Source organism: Loxodonta africana, chromosome 13 (genome assembly GCF_030014295.1).
Source record: "Loxodonta africana isolate mLoxAfr1 chromosome 13, mLoxAfr1.hap2, whole genome shotgun sequence".
Lineage (NCBI taxonomy): Eukaryota > Metazoa > Chordata > Mammalia > Proboscidea > Elephantidae > Loxodonta > Loxodonta africana.
Window position 1 is genome coordinate 25,625,836 of NC_087354.1, and position 16,151 is coordinate 25,641,986.

At 51.8% G+C, this 16,151-nt stretch overlaps 1 protein-coding gene across 5 annotated transcripts in view; it reads right to left on the reverse strand.

The window, feature by feature from the left end:
- KLHL25 (kelch like family member 25) overlaps positions 1 to 14,734 on the reverse strand; it is a 53,714-nt gene extending 38,980 nt beyond the window's left edge. For 3 of the 5 annotated variants that reach the window (XM_003413900.4, XM_023553047.2, XM_064267103.1), the window contains exon 1: positions 14,505 to 14,598. The gene's annotated coding sequence lies outside the window, so the exon portion shown is untranslated. Of the gene's footprint in view, positions 1 to 14,504; positions 14,602 to 14,623 lie in introns of those variants that run through there. The other 2 variants (XM_023553046.2, XM_023553045.2) reach the window with 2 other exon arrangements.
- Between the last annotated feature and the right edge of the window lie 1,417 nt (positions 14,735 to 16,151).

Sequence of the window (16,151 nt, forward strand, 5' to 3'; positions counted from 1 at the left end):
CTGTTGCCATCCGGTCAATTCTGACTCATGGCGACCTCACGTCTGTCAGACTAGAACTGTGCTCCATAGGGTTTTCACGGCTGATTTTTCAGAAGCAGGTCACTAGGTCCCGTCTCCCCCTCCCCACAGGCACCTGTGAGTGGACTTGAACCTCCATCCTTTCAGTCAGGAGCTGAGCACATTCAGTAAACTTTGATCCATGCATGGGGCCCTGGTGGCACAGTGGTTAAGAGCTCGGCTGCTAACAAAACGGTTGGCAGTTTGAATCTACCAGTTGCTCCTTGGAAACCCGGTGGGGCAGTTCTGCTCTGTCCTGTAGGGTCACTATGAGTCAGAATTGGCTCGCTAGCAGTGGGTTTGGTTTGCTTTGGATCCATCCACAGAGTGAAGCACTAGACAGCTGCTTGACCAATAAACATCCGGCTTTCTGTACTAAGATAAGAGCTGTGTATAGGCTACTGCCTATTACATATGTTACAAACCAGACTACCTATTCACACACATACACACACAACACACATCAATATGTACACCTGTTTGTATATGCACAGACTAGCTCTGGAAAACATAGAAAAAGCTGGCTGATAATAGCTACCCCATGAAGGAGAGCAGGGGAGACTTGATTTTCAGCATACACCCCCCGCCACTTTGAACCTGCTGAACTCTGTGCCCGCTGTTAAGTGGGCCAACTGTACAGATGGGTAAACTGAGGCTCAGAAAAGATAAAGAACTTGCACACATGCTCAGTTTTTCTGCAGCCAGTAAGCAAAGCTGTTTCATTCCAAAGATCCTGCTTCAATGGCAGATGTGGGCTATCTATGAAGATAAAAAGCTTCCTGTCCACACACGCTGTGTGTGCCAGCACCGAAAAAACTCCTACAAATGAAAAAAAGCTCGGTTTCCCAAGCACGCTACTGCCATCTTGCACGCCTCTCTGCCTTCGTTCCTGGGCCTCAGGAAAGGAGGGTGCACACGGAGAGGTGCCTCCCTGCCAGGCCCCGTGAAGACTGCTTGCAGCACATGAGGGCGGTAGTTGGGAACACAGGGCAGGCTTGTGCTTACAGCGGGATTTCTCTTAGGCACTGGCCTTCCTCCCTACCTGGACAACAGAAGCTTTGGTCTGCCAGCACTGCCACCTCCAAGCTGTGAGGCCTGTGTCCAGTACTCAAATTCTTGGTGCTTCAGTTCCCTCATTTGTAAAATGGGCATGAAAATAAGCACACCAACCTCATAAGATTGCTGTGGGGATGAAATGGGGGAAACAGATGTAGGGAGCTGGGCATGGGGCCCGATACTCAGTCCCATGTTTCTGGGGGCTCCGGGAATTACAGCTGTTCTCAAACCATTTGGTTTCAGGATCTTTTCACCATCTTAAAAATGACCGAGGACCTACAGAGCCTCTGTTCATGTGGTTTTGCCTACTGGTATTTACCATATTGGAAACCGAAACTGAGAAAAAAATATATTTTGTGTCATTGTGTTCCACTGAGTTGATTCCGACTCATAGGACCCTACCGGGCAGAGCAGAACTGCCCTACAGGGTTTCCTAGGCTACAGTCTTTACAGGAGCAGATCGCCACATCTTTCTCCCTTGACTGGTGGGTTTGAACCACTGACCTTTCAGTTCACACCTGAGTGCTTAACCATTCTGCCACTAAACCAAAAAACCAAATCCATTGCCGCAGAGTTGATTCCGACTCACAGCGACCCGACAGGACAGGGTAGAACTGCCCCATAGAGTTTCCGAGGAGCATCTGGTGGATTTGAACCACCGACCTTTTGGTTAGCAGCCATAGCTCTTAACCACTATCACCAGGGTTTCCACTCTTCCACTAAAAAAACAAACAAAAAAATTTTTTTTGGCTCCTTAAAATATATATTAGTTCATTTACAAATAACAAGAAAATAAATTAAAATAACAAGACTAAACCGATTATATGCAATCTGTTGTGAGGTGTTGTTCTGACGGAAGAATCTGAAGGAAGCCCAGCCTCACAGAGATACGTGGTGGGCAAAGGAAAAGGAAGGAGATTTTCACAGCCTTTTCGGATCACGGTGGATATTCTTTAATACTACACCAAGGCTTGACAAGCATTAGTGTCACAAAGGTTAGCTGCAATTGGAACCGGTATTGCTAAACTTTGAGGACCGTGTCAGATTACGACCCACTGCTCTGCCTCGCGCTTTGAACGGACTGCTGACCTACACATGGTTTTAGAGCATTGTGCGTTGGTCATTTTGGAAAACAGCAGTTCACTGAGTTATGCACCCAGGAGAGGGAATGAGAATTTAAAAAAGCAATGTCTTAGTAACAAGGGTGGATTAACCAGTGAGCAAGGTATGCATGGACTTACAGTGAGCAAGGTACGCACGCACTTAATTGTGCTTGCTTACTAATCTGTAGTGCACAATTTCACATGGGCTTCACCATATCTTCGATGTGGTGAAAAACAGGTGAAATTGTGTACTACAGATTAGTAAGTAAGCACAAGTAAGCCCGTGCGTACCTTGCTTATTGGTTAATCCGCCCCTGCTTGGTACTATCATGAAATGCGGCAGGGGTGGTTCAGTGGTAGCGTTCTCACCTTCCGTGAGGAGGCCTGGGTTCGATTCTCAGCCAGCGCACCTCACACGCAGCCACCACCTGTCTGTCAGTGGGGGCCTGCGTGTTGCTATGATGCTGAACAGGTTTCGGTGGAGCTTCCAGACTAAGAGAGGCCTGGCAATCTACCTCCAAAAACTAGCCAGTGAAACCCTGCGGATCACTAAGGTCTGACTGGCACCCAATCGCAGGGATGGTGCAGGACTGGACAGCGTTTCATTCCATTGTGCATAGGGTTACCAAGAATTGAGGCCAACTTAACGGCAGCTAACAACAACATTATCATAAAAACAGTTCTGAACCATGAAAGGGTCTCAGGGACCCCCACGGCACACACTGAGAACACTGGGTTAGCAGAACTTCTTTATCCTCCAGGTTAACCATGCTTTTTATGAACTTGGAGAAAAAGAAACTTCTATAGGAAGTGTGAGACATACAGCCAGAATGCTATTGAAACAAGGATGGCAAGACTTCATTTCACGTACTTTGGACATGTTATTAGAAGGGACCAATCCCCGGAGAAGGACATCATGCTTGGTAGAGGGTCAGCAAAAAGGAGACCCTCAGCAAGATGGACTGACACAGGAGCTCCAACGATGGGCTCAAACACAGCAACAATTGTGAAGAAGGCACAGGACCGGGTAGTGTTTCACTCTGTTGTACGCAGGTTTGCTATGAGTCAGAAACGATTCAATGGCACCTAACAACAACAAGATAGAAAGTGTGGGGCTGGTGAGAATGGAGCCGACTGTGCCCTGGGGTCTCTGTCCCCTTTGTCAGTTTGCGCTAAAGGCAGTCACAGGAGCCTGCTGTCACCAGCACCCTCTAACCCTCGGCTGCTGTAGCCTCTCCACCTCCCAAGAGGCTTTCCTCTGATAACGTGGCCCTACCCTGCTCCTCCCCGTCATTACTAGATGTCATCCTCTCACCCCCAGGACCACCTCATCTCAAAATAACAGACCACGGTGGTTTGCAGAGGGGATGGTCTCCCACAGCAAAGTGCAGGGAAGCAGATGGGCGCTGTACTTGGGCTTCACAGCTGATAATTCTTGGTCTCTTGAAATTACATATGCATGCATATTTATAGTTAAATACATGGTGTCCACAAATAGCCACTCATTCATATATACATTCTTAACATCTCATCAGACACCCAGTTCCTTAAATCAGCCTCTGCAAGTCCCTTGCCTCAGTGTCTTCTTTCCTGGTCCATGGTGAGGGCCTTACCACTGCAGGCGGGGTTAATACCGGGCCCCTGACCCCAGTCTCTCCCCACTACCATCAGTCAGCGCCAAAGGCTTAGCTTGGATCAACATCTCTCCTGCTCAAAAGCCTTCAACAAGTCTTTGACATCCAAACCTTGTTCAGTCTGTTCTCGCCTTTCCGGCTCACCACCCACTACCCATCACAGTCCCTCCCCTCCTCTCACCTGGGCTTACTGGTCTCCCCTCCTCCCTCCATAATCCCTCTAATTTAATGACCCCACTCTCCTCTGGACTCTACATTTGTCTGGCACATAGTGGACCTTGTACATAATAGATGCTCAAACAAGTGATGCAACGGGTAATTTCTGAGTGCTTACTATGTGTCAAGGAGTCCCCAGGTGGGGCAAATGGTTATGTGATTGGCTACTAACTCAAAGAGTGGAAGTTTGAGTCCACACATAGACCTCAGAAGAAAGTCCTGGCTATCTGCTTCCAAAAGGTCACAGCCATTGAAAACCGAATGAAGCAGTTCTACTCTGTAACACATGGGATCGCCATGAATCAGAATCGACTTGACTGCAACTGGTGTTTGGCTTTTACTACGAGTCAGGCTATGCATAAAGGATATGGTAGCAAGTAACTAACAAAGATGTCTGTCTCACCTCCTGGAATTAACCGTTTGTTTCTTTCACGACGTTTCTCCCATTGCCGTCTATCATTATTTTCTCCTTTAGGACACTTCGCACTGTGCCCTAATCTGTATTTCAGCTCCTCAAGAAGAGTATTCTGTGTTACTTTGCTGCCTAGAATACGCTAGATGCTCAATAAGATATGGCTGAATGGGCAATGGATTAACTGCAATGACCACTGAAATAAGAACGAGGATGGACCAGAGATCCCTTAAACTGAGAAGTCCTGAGTGTTCGCTGAATTAATTGCTGTATGAACAACTGTTTTATATTTAAATATTTTAAATGCAGATGGGAAAGAGCAACCCTCAGCCCTGTCCTGGACAGGGTTCCGTAAATCACACAACCCAAATTGGAGGTGCTAACCTCAAGCAATCTAACAGGGTAGTTAGATGCTATGGTCTCAAATCCCAAGACCGTCGTTCCGTCCTGTATGGCTGGACCAAGATGCTTAAATTCTATGAGCCTCAGCTTCCTAATCTGGAAAATGGGGGTTTGAAATAAATGCCCCTACCTCAAAGTACTGGCCTATTCATCTCTATCCCTGGCACCTAGCAGAGTGGGTAGCATATAGTAGGTTCTCAATGCTTCACTTAACAGCATTTAAACCTCCTGGTAGTGAGGACCAGCCAGGGCTCACTGTTCTCCAAGATGATTTCATGGACAGCCCGCAATGAGGTGCCTGGGTACAATTATCTAGGCCAAACCCAGTAAGGGCTTCTCTTTGCCTAGAGGAAAACTCCAGCCACTGAAAATGGTTCAGAGGAAGCCACCCAGCAGTCGGAATGGGTGCAAGTCCCTGTGCGAATGTGTCCCGAGCGCTGAGTGCTCCCACCCCAGCCTGCAGCAGCAGCGGCCTCCCAGGACATAGCTGGCCAGCCAAACCCTGACATTTTTGCTTGTAATTGTACCTTCCAGCAAAAAGTCCTGGTTGGAGTGGTAAAAATAGCTGCCACAACTTCCTGCAACACAGATACGCCAGTGGACCCCAGTGCCCGAATGGAAGCCTGGCGATTCAGTTTGCGCTAAGTCGGTGAGCCAGCTGCCCTTAGGCTTTGCTCAGGATGGCTGTGGGGCAGGGGCCCAGCCTAGGCAGCCCACTCACGCCCCCTCTAAATCAGCCGCAGAGTTGGACGCTTTCCTCTCTGCCTTCATGAAAAATCCTGACTTTCAGAGTCAGGAGGCCCCTGACTAATGCAAACACCTGCCTTCCCTGCTCCAGGCTCAGTCAGTGCAGAAGCGCAAAAGCAGGACTCCCTACCAGAGCCCTGGGGAGCGGGGGGGGGGGGGTCCCCCTCTCACTCCCACCTTTGTCTGCCACCCATTGGTCCATGGCACCTCCCAGGCTGTCCTAACCAGGCCAGGCTGGTCAGATAATAGGAGCCTCCTCTGGTGCTTAGGCCAGCGTCATCCCCAGGACAGCAGGGGAATCGCAGCCAAACCTGGAAGCTTCTTTTCCAGGGGAGGGGGAGAGCAGAGCTCACCTGGAGAGTGACAAGGGAGCCTGGCGAAATCAGGCCACCAGCTTCTCTCACAGGGCCTGGTGCCACCTGGGACCACTGGGCCTGATTATTCCCAGGCCCAGAGATCCCGTCTTCTCATTTCCCCACACCCGCTACCACCTACTCCAGGCGTATGGTCACCTACTCCCTGGGTGTACTGCCATCTACTCCAGGTTCATGGTGACCTACCCCTCAGGTGTACTGCCACCTACTCCAGGGGTATGGTCACCTGTCACCTGCTCCCCAAGTGTACTGTTACCTATTCCAGGTGTATGGTGACAATTCCCCAAGTGTACCGCCACCTACTCCAGCGGTACAGTGATCTACTCCCTGGGTGTAGTGCCACCTATCCAGGGGTATGGTCACCTACTCCTTCGATGTAACTGCCACCTACTCCTGTGGTATTGGTCACCTACTTCCCGGGTGTATTGCCACCTACTCCAGGTGTATGGTCACCTACTCCCGGGGTGTACTGTCACCTACCTATTCCAGGGGTATGGTCACCTACTCCCCGGGTATACCGCCACCTATCCAGGTGTATTGTCACCCACTTCCTGGGTGTACCATCAGTCTCCACAGCTCTCCCCGCCTCTTTCTCCAAATCAAGCACAAGGACCCACTTAGTAAATTTTCAGTCTGTATGGAAGCTCCCTACTAGCAGAGGCCCCCACAATAATAAACATGGACAGTCACAAGGTTCTTGGAGCCCAGCCTTTGGCCTCTACCCACAGGTAAACAGGGCTCCATCTGTGATGGCTAATGCCCCTCTCTGCACCTTTCTTTATGGACCAGCTGGAGAGCTCACTCCACCCTCCTGTGCTCATTTCTTTCTTCCTGCAGGAAGGACAGGAGAAGCCCATGACTCGGCCAGTCCTCTGAGAGGAGCACTCAGCCCTCTTAGGTTGGTGAGGCCCTTTACATCCCAAGGGTCCCCAGGTGGATGCCTCCTGCATGAAGCCCCTCCACTTCACAGAGGCCAAGTCACCCCGACCCCTCCCTGGACACGCTGGCTGTTTAGAAGCACTCTGATTCACTTGAATATCCTGGGCTTCAGATAGTTTGCTTTCCCTGGTAAAAACAATGCCTCCTGATGTTTGCAGAGCTTTTCAGCATAAAACAAACTTTGAGGAATGCTTTCTCATACATAACGCACAGCAGCCTGGCAGAAGGCCGGGTGGGGAATAAAGGGCCTCAATTCACAGATGGTGAGAACACAGGTGCTCAGTACTCAGCCGAGGTCAGGAGACCAGCAAAAGGCAGAACCAAGGCTCACTAAACCTTGATTTGTTCTTCTGGAAAAACACATGTAGGTAAGAATTCAAAAGAGGAAACCCAAATAAACTAGAAACTTTTTTTTTAAAGGAATAACGAGATTATTTTTTATTTATTACGTCTGCTAAAACAGAAAATCAAACAAAACCAGCTGCCATCAAGTTGATTTGGACCCATGGCAACCCTGCATGAGTGTCACAGTAGAACTGTGCTCCACAGGGTTTTTAGTGGCCAATTTTGCTTTGTCTTCAATAAACCACCAGTTACCATCGGGTCGACTCCAGCTCCTGGTGACCCATGCGTGTCAGAGCAGAACTGTGCTCCATAAGCTTTTCAGGGGCCGAGTTTCTAGAAGTAAATCACCAGGCCTTTCTTCCCAGGAGCCTCTAGGTGGGTTTGAGCTGCCAACCTTGCAGTGAGTAGCCAAGTGCTTGTGCCTCCATAGACTACTGAAACTGAAAATGTGGATAATATCAACTGAGGGTGAGGATGTGGGGAAACAGACCTCCAGATCCATCTGGGAGAGAAAACTGATTAAGTCTTTGCAAAATGCATTTGGCTTTAAAAATGAAAAAGTGAGATGACCACGCCTGCACATAAAGACATGTGACTGAGGGTGTTCAAGGCTTTACTGATCATATCAGGAAAAATCAGACATAACCCCAAAATCTCTCATTAGGAAGACAGAAAAATGAAAAAAGTTTGGCTGCACTACAGAATATTATGTAGCTGTGAAAACGGAACTAAGTGAGAAGAAGTTGTAGAGTGCTGAGTATGATCTAAATTGCTAAAAACAAAAGCTGTATGTGAAAAGGAGGACTACAAGGGTATGCGGAGTCCTTGGGTAGCAAAAACAGTCAACCTGCTTGGCTGTTAACCAAAAGGCTGGAGGCTCAAGTCCACCCAGAAGCACCTCGGAAGAAAAGTCTGGTGGTTGACTTCCAAAAAATCAGCCACTGAAAATCCTATGGAGCTCAGTTCTACTCTGACACACATGGGGTCGCTACGAGTTGGGGTCGACTGCACAGTCACTGGTTAGAAGAATACAGACCATTCACAGAGATAGCAACGAAGGCAAGGGTAGGGGACGAGGACTTTCATACTGTACCCCCATTTTTGTCTATATTGTTTGTGTACAAAGGGAATGTATTGATGTTACTTAAACAATAAACAAAACAATCACTTTGAAGGAAAGTACTTTTCTTCATCCTCCTATCCATCAAAAGCTTACAGAATGTAAAGGCCATGGCCTGTCTCTGGGCCTCATCTGACACCAGTCCCCCAGCAGCCCAGGACATCCCAGCCTTTACATGTGCTCTGCCCCTGCCTGCTGTGCTCATGTCTTTCCCTGGCTGCCTCTTGCTGGTCTTGCAGGTCTCTGATCCAATGTCACTAACCCGGAGAGACCTTCTTTGACCTCCCTGTCTGAGCGGATTCTCCTCACCTTAACCTCCCCTCCAGCCCTCTCCGTCCACTTCCTTCCCAGCCCTTGTCACAGCTGCATTTATCCTGTATTTGGTGTCTGCCTCCCCAGCTGAGCGGGGCTTAGGAATGGCAAGGACCTTGCCTTGTTCTCTGCAGCGTCCCAGTGCCGGCCATACAGGACGTGGCAAAAAAGATTCACGGCCACCTTTAGAATGAGGCAGGCTTTAACAAGAGTCTGGTCCTCAGCTCTCCAAAGAGGAAACTGAGACAGGCTCTCTCCAGGCATGCCACTCATACCCTAACGCTGTGTCATAACCACCTGACTTCCGCCTGCCTCCTGCTCCAGGTGATGGGATCCTGAATAGGGATTCTCTTTGAACTTGACTTTCACTGGTTTCTAGTCCAGGGCATGAGTCATACCAGTAATCAGTTGCTGTCACGTTGACTCCAACTCATGGTAACCCCATGTGTGTCACGGTAGAACTGTGCTCCACAGGGTTTTCAACGGCTGATTTTTTGGAAGTAGATTGCCGACCTTTCTTCTGAGGTGCAGCTGGATGAGTTCAAACTGCCAGCCTTTCAGTTGTCAAGTGCTTCATCGTCTGAGCCACCCAGGACTCCCACATAGAAGCCATACAGAAGGTGCTCAATAAAAAAAAAAAAATGCTTATTGCATGAATGGAGTGTACACTTCTCTCCCTCAGCTTTCCAAGGCCAAGACAACTGAGGCATTAAAAGGCTAAGGGACTTGCTGCCCAAGGTCTCATGAGCCCAGCTGGGAGGCAGCAAACCTTGACCTCTGGAGGGAAGCACCAGAGCTTTCTAGAAAAAGGCCTCCTCCACCTCTGGCCCTCACTCTACCCAGACATGTGGGCCTGGCCAGCTGCAGACCTGACAGACAGCATGCCCTGGGGTTTGGACCAGCAAAGCTTCTCTGATCTTAATTAGGAAATTAATTCCATTCAGCCTGGATTGATCTGTGGTTACCCTCTCCTCAGGGGCCCAAAGGGAGTGGGCAGGAAAAAGCAAGGCTTTTTCTTTCTATTCCATCCATGCATCCTACTCCTGATGACACTGACAGCTGAAGGCATCTTGCTGGCAGAGGTGGGTGGGGAGTGACATGGTTTCGGTCACTTGGACAGAAGTCCCTGGGGAACACGGTTCTCGGTGGCAGCCCCAGTTCTCACAAAGCTTTGCTTACCGCCCCCACTCAGGGAGGAGTCATTCAACTGGTCTTACAGGCACCGCCTGGCAAAGCCTGGAGAACAGGAGGCAGGAAGCCTTACCACCTCCCACCTCCTGTCCACCTGGCTCCCTCCTGATCTCTCCAGTTCCTCTGAGCTCTTGGATCGTCTCTCCTAGGTGGTGGCCCCGGGCTCTGTGCCCAGGGGACACTCATAGGCTAGGTCCCACCCCATCTGTTCTGGAGGGTGGGGGTTACTCTCATGCTCCCACATCTGCTGCCCAGCAAGACCTTGGGAAATGAGTCACCCACACGTCACCTTCCTTCGAGCCCATGCCTGCTCCCCTAGGTGCTGTCTGTTTCTTCTCTGACCCTGTTATCTGGCTTCTCCAGCCCCCCCACCTCCACAGACACACCCAGTGCTTGCAGGCCAGCACAGGGGGGAGTCCTTTACACCTGGGCCCCAAACAGCGAGGCAGCGGGCAGAGGCAGGGAACTAAGGAAGGGAGCCTCGAGGGAGGAGAGCAAGTCCCTCTGGTTACTGGGGAAGTCGGGCTTAGTCTCCACCCACTGAGAAAGGAAAGGAAACTGGGAACCTGCCTACTGGCTCCTCTCACGTCACAGGTGGAAACCCTGCAGCCCACAGAGAAAAGCGACTTGCCCAAAGTCCCATAACACATCAGAGGTACAGCTAGAACTAGAACTTAGACCCCTGCTCACGTGGCCCCTCTGAGCTCTAAGGGACTACCTCTCAAACTCCTCTTGCCCAGAAGAGCTAAGCAAGTAAATCGAGCTTTATAAAACCGCTTAACATCAGTGCTTGCAAGACCCTTTGAGATTTTACAGCAAAACGTTTAACGGAAGCGTAATACAGAAAAGCATCCACCCATTTTACAGAAGAGGTCCCTAGAGGCTGGGAGACCCGCACGAAGTCCCACAGCTGGGCACGGGCAGAGCAGAGCGAGAACTCCAGGCCCCAAAATCCCACTTAAGTGCTCTTCCTGCCAATAGTTTCCAGGTCCAAGGGTTCCAACCGTGGGATGGTGAAGAGCTGGAGCTGGCCTCTGGCCTTGGTCACGTTGAAACAAGTGGTGGCTCAGGCCACCTCCTTCAACCTCTGCAGCCAACCCTGGGGTACAGGGAGACCACTGTGGGGGGAAAGAATGGCTGCAAAGATTTTTATGTCTTTGCAGAAGATAAGGTACCATTTCCCAACTGCATTTCTGGTGCCACCAAGTTGGCACTTTTAAGAACAGGACAATGAGCCACGTGTGCCTGCCTTTCATTATCCAGATGGCACTGAGATGGGGCGGCTTGGAAGGAAAGGTTTAGGAATGAGAAAGAACCGTGTCTGGTGTGAGAGGGAGGGGGTGGGAATGGGTGAAGTGGCTGGGGACCCAGGAGACGCTGCAGGTTGGCTCAGAGCAACTGGTGTCTCTGACTACCATCCCACGCAGAGAAGACAGGACGAAGAGAAAGGCATCCCTGGCTTGCACCAATGCCCACTCCGTTAGACACTGTTCTAGGGGCTTCTACATAGTATTACGCTTCATTTTCACAATAAACCTTGGAAAAGGCCAAAGAGGCTCAGTTAGGTTAATTAACTTAATCACAGAAACACAGCCAAGATTTAAACCCAAGTCTGGTTCCAGAGCCCATGCCCTGTCCACTGACCTTGTATTAAAGGGACTTCCAGTGGAGCCCCATCCCACAATACCTTCTCCCCTATTTCTAACAGTTCCGAGGACTCTGGGTGTGGCAGTCTGGCAAGGCAATGGTCTGAAGCTGACTGGTTTCAGAACAGTCCTGCTCAGGGGGTGAGGTGTTCCAAGAGCCGGGCTGACCTCCATCACCGGGACAGATACAGATGGACCAGGGGAAAGCCCTGCTGCATGCTGTGACTAAAGGCTGTGGATGCATGAGTGCCCCCACCCCCAGCTGGTCCCAGCTGGGAAAACACTTCAATAGCCCTGGTTGGCTCAGGCAATTCAATTATGAAATTTATCACGTTAGATGAAAACCAGCATCTCAATTAGCCAATTCATTTTGTGTCTGGCCACTCTGTTTTCTCATGCCAGCTCTGCTCTCCACTCTAGCCAGGCTACACCCTCACTGCAGGTTGTACAGAGCGACTAGGGGCTTAGGCCATGGTGGGCAGGGTCTTCCAGGACTCCCCTAAGCAGGGAGGCTGCATCCAGAAGCATCTAGCTGCCCACGGACACCACTGTCTGCGGAGTCCCCAGGCGGAGCCACCCACAGCCATGAACCTTTCCAAAGCCTCCCACCTGCTTCTCCCCGACCTGAACCTAAGTCTGCCTTGAGCCGGCAATGAGTTGGCCTCTGCCTTCTTGAAGAGGTGGGGATGGGTGGTAGGAGCAAACACACACAGCCTGGAATCTGGAGAGGCTGTGGCATGCCTTCCCAGGAAGCTTTCACTGTTGTGCCCCTCCTCTGTGCCCCCGCAGTGTTCCTGGGGCACGTTGCCTGCCACACCGTGGCAGGGCCTTCATCCACATGCCAGTCTAGAAGCTCCCTGAAGAAGGGTCCCCAGCACCTAACCCAAGGCCTGGAACACAGCACGTGTCCCATCTAGTCTGTTCAAACAATTAATGATTAAAACGCCTAACGAATGAAATGAATGACCAAGCCATCCACTTGGTACAGCTCTACTTCACGGGCCCCCCTCAGTGATAGATGGGAAAACCAAGCCTGCTTTCATTGCAAACCACACAGTCCCGGTAGTGGGTAGTTTCTTTCTCCTTTCTTCCTGCTCTTCTCTGCCCACACCAAATGCCCACAGGTTTCAGATGCATTAAGGCGCACTAGGCTGCAGGAGCTGCCTCCAAAGTAGAGTGTGCAACTTGCCCACAGCTCCTCTCTCGGCACCATAAACATAAATCTGGCTGCAGCCCGAGACTCAGGATGAAGGTTTCTTCCATTTCTCTCTACCTTCCTTTTAACCTCCCTGGAGTCACTTCCTGACAAGCGGAATGACTCAAGGCGGGCCAGGGAACAGACTGGATCCATCAGCCTCCACAGGCACCGCTGAGGTTCAAGGCCCCTGTCTCCGAAGGGCACCAAATCTGGCCCCAGGTGGGGTCAACCTTGCGTCCTACTCCAACCAAGTCCCCAAATGCAGGTCTCCAACAACAGCCGCCCGTTCCCAACACACAGACCAGGTCCCACTGAGAACCAGTTCCATCTATGAGTGGGGAGTTTGAGGCCCAGGGTCCCAAAGAGCCTGACCCCATGTCACAGTCCCCAGAGTCTGGTCCGTGAAAAGATACGGGGTTCCTGCCTCCTCTCGTAGCGCCATGGGTAATTTCCCTCCCTGGCAGGGCCCGTCACACCGCCAGAGTGAAAGCAAAAGGCCAGGCACCTGGCGCTCTGCCCTGACTCACCAGGGAGGGCCAGAGCCCAGCGAGCCTTCCCCAGGGACAAAGCAAGGGGACCCAGCAGGACTCCAGAGAGCCAGATTAAACCTGCAGGGCCTGGGTCAGCAGCCATCCCCTATCCCTTTGGTGAGATCTCTATATAAATTGTTCTTTGTTCAAAGATGGTGTGAAAGAACTTCACGGGTTTTGAAGCAACAACACAAAAAAATAGGTGGAGCCCCTGGGGGTAGGGGTGGGGAGGCAAAATTCCCTAAATGAAAAGCACCTAAAGCAACTATGAAGAAGTAAAGAGGGTGAGGGGGGAACTCCGAGATGCAGTGAGGTCCTGGGAGCCACCGCAAAGATGGGTGTGTGGGTGGCGGTGGGGAGAACCAGGCTGGAGGAGACTAGCTCTGGACTGGCCAGGTTGGCGGCCACCCAGGTGGGCAGGTGGGTGTGACTTCAGGAGTGTGACCCTTTCTCTGCAGCTCTCACAGGAACGAGGTGTCCTGCCAGGCGACAAGTAAACGGCCCGGGTGAAAGGGGAGGTGGTCAATTCCGCCCGCGAGAGGCGGCTGGCCCTTAGCTACCCCGCCGGGCTCCGGGCCGGCTCCTGCAGACGACATTTCCCTGGTTAAACCCCTCCGCGTTCGCTTTGCACAAGGCCGTCAGCTCTGGGTGCCGTGGACTTCGTTCCGCCAGGGCGCAAAGCCGGCGGTCACATTCTCCGAGACAAGCAGCCTCCTCTTTCCAGGATCAATAGTAATTTTTTGAATAGAGAGTCCGCGGACTCAATGAATCAACCACTCCCAGGGGAAGGAGCTGCGGCTCCCGCGCGCAACATCTATTTACAAAACGATTCGTCCCCTCGCCCAGAGCGCACAGCAAATACCCTCACCGGTCCCCAGGTGAGGGCGAGACGGGATGAGCCGGCAGAGGGGGTGCTAACCTCAGCTCCCCATTGTCCCTGACCCAGCACCCCCAATCCCCGCGGCGGCTCGCGCGCCTCCGAGCTGCGCTGCGCTCTTCCTGGGACACGCGGCCCCGCGGAGGCTCGCTCTGCCGGGGCTTCCAGGGCGGCACGCGTAGGGGGCCGGCGCCCGACCGCCTCGCAGGGGAGCGACAAGTCCCCAGCGCCGGCGGCCGGGAAGGGGCTCTGGGCGCCCAGCCCTCGGCAGAGCCAGCGCCGGGCGCCGGGAAGCCGGATCGGCCGCGAGGACGGCGCCCCCAGGCGCCCAGGCCGGCTACTCACCACTCGGGACGCTGCCGGCCGCTGCGCTCCCAGCCCCAGGCCGCCGCCGCGCTCAGAAGCCCACGCCGCCCTCGTGAGCCTCCGGAGCCCTCGCCGCCGCCGCCGCCGCCGCCGCTCACCTTCCCCGACTCGCCCCAGCGCCGAGCTCACTCCGGCTGCGAGACGGCTGAAGCGCCGCCAACAAACTAGTTTCTCCGGCCTTCCCGCTCCGCCTCCCGGGCCGAAGCGCAGCAACCAATCAGACGCGGCGCCTCTGTGACGGATGGGCGACCGAACCCGTAGTTCAGTGCAGAGGAGGGGAAAGGGGCGGGCACCCAGGCCGCGCCAGTCCCGCGAGGGGCGGGGCAGGGAGAGGAAAAGGCTTCGGCCTGATTCTTAAAGGGACAGGTGCCTGCCCGGCCGAGGGCCGAAGTTTGGTAACAAAACGCGACGGTGAGCCAGAGCTTTCGGAAAGAGGGAGATTTGTAGGTTGCGTGTACCTTTTTCTCCTACCTCCAGATTACAGGCGTTTTTGGTCTCACTGCACCCTGCCGAGCCACATTCTTAATTCTCCTAAACCCTTTCTTTTACTCCTGCCTTATTTCACTGTGTTTGAGATATTCTGCAGCCACCAAGTCTCATCTCTATTTGGGTCTGTATTTTTTAAGGTATCTCAGCTCTCCTACTTGTATCATTTCCTTCGAAGCTCCTTTTAGAAGCCAGCCTTCAAACATTCATTCATTCATCTATTTATTCATCCCAGAAAAGTTTACTGGAGGTCTGCAATGTGCTAGTCTCAGAGGGGCAGAAAGACCTGTAATTCCTCGTCCTTGCCTTCTAGGATTGCATCCCATCCCACCACCTAAATTTCCTGTGTATCCAGTTTCTTCGTCTGACAGGTAAGTGACAGGAAAAAATTCCTCATAGGACAATTTGGAGTCTTAAAAAAAGACAAAATTCCTGAGACAAAAGAAGTGCACGAGAGATGTGCTTTTTCTTTTCCCTCCCACTGGAGAAAGATAATTCAAATAGGTACTTACGGGCCTACTTAGGTCTTTAGACAACCCTAATAAAATACAGAAAATAATAAGTGCTGGAAGAGCCAAGCACCGTCCGGGGGACAATTCCCAGGAAGCAGAGGTTACGTTGATGGGAGGGGCGAGGTTTACGGAGGAGGAGGAGAGTGTGCAAACCGTTTTGAAAGATTACTAGGCTTTTGACCAGTGGTGGAAACTGGCAAGTGGACCCCACAAGTAGAAATCTGCTTAGACTAGACAGAAGAGACTGCAAATTTAAGAAGCTGCGGAAATGACAGGGAAGACACCATCAGGGAAGGCATTGTGGTGGAAACAGAAGTGTAGAGGACAGCAGCCCAGATCCGGGCTTGGACTCTGGCTCTGCCTTTCCAGAGCTGTGTAATGTAAGGCAGATTGCTCAGGTTCCTACTGGTGGAAGGAGGCTTCTAAAACCTGTTTTGCAAGGTTATTGCCAAAATTAAATAAGAAAACATATACAAGGGTCCTGGCTCCTAGTAAGGAGCCCTGGTGGTACAGTGGTTAAGTGCTTGGCTGCTAAGCAAAAGGTTGGTGGTTCAAACCCACCAGCCGCTCCATGGGAGAACGATGTGGCAGTCTGCTTCCATAAAGATTAGTCTTTGGAAACCCTATG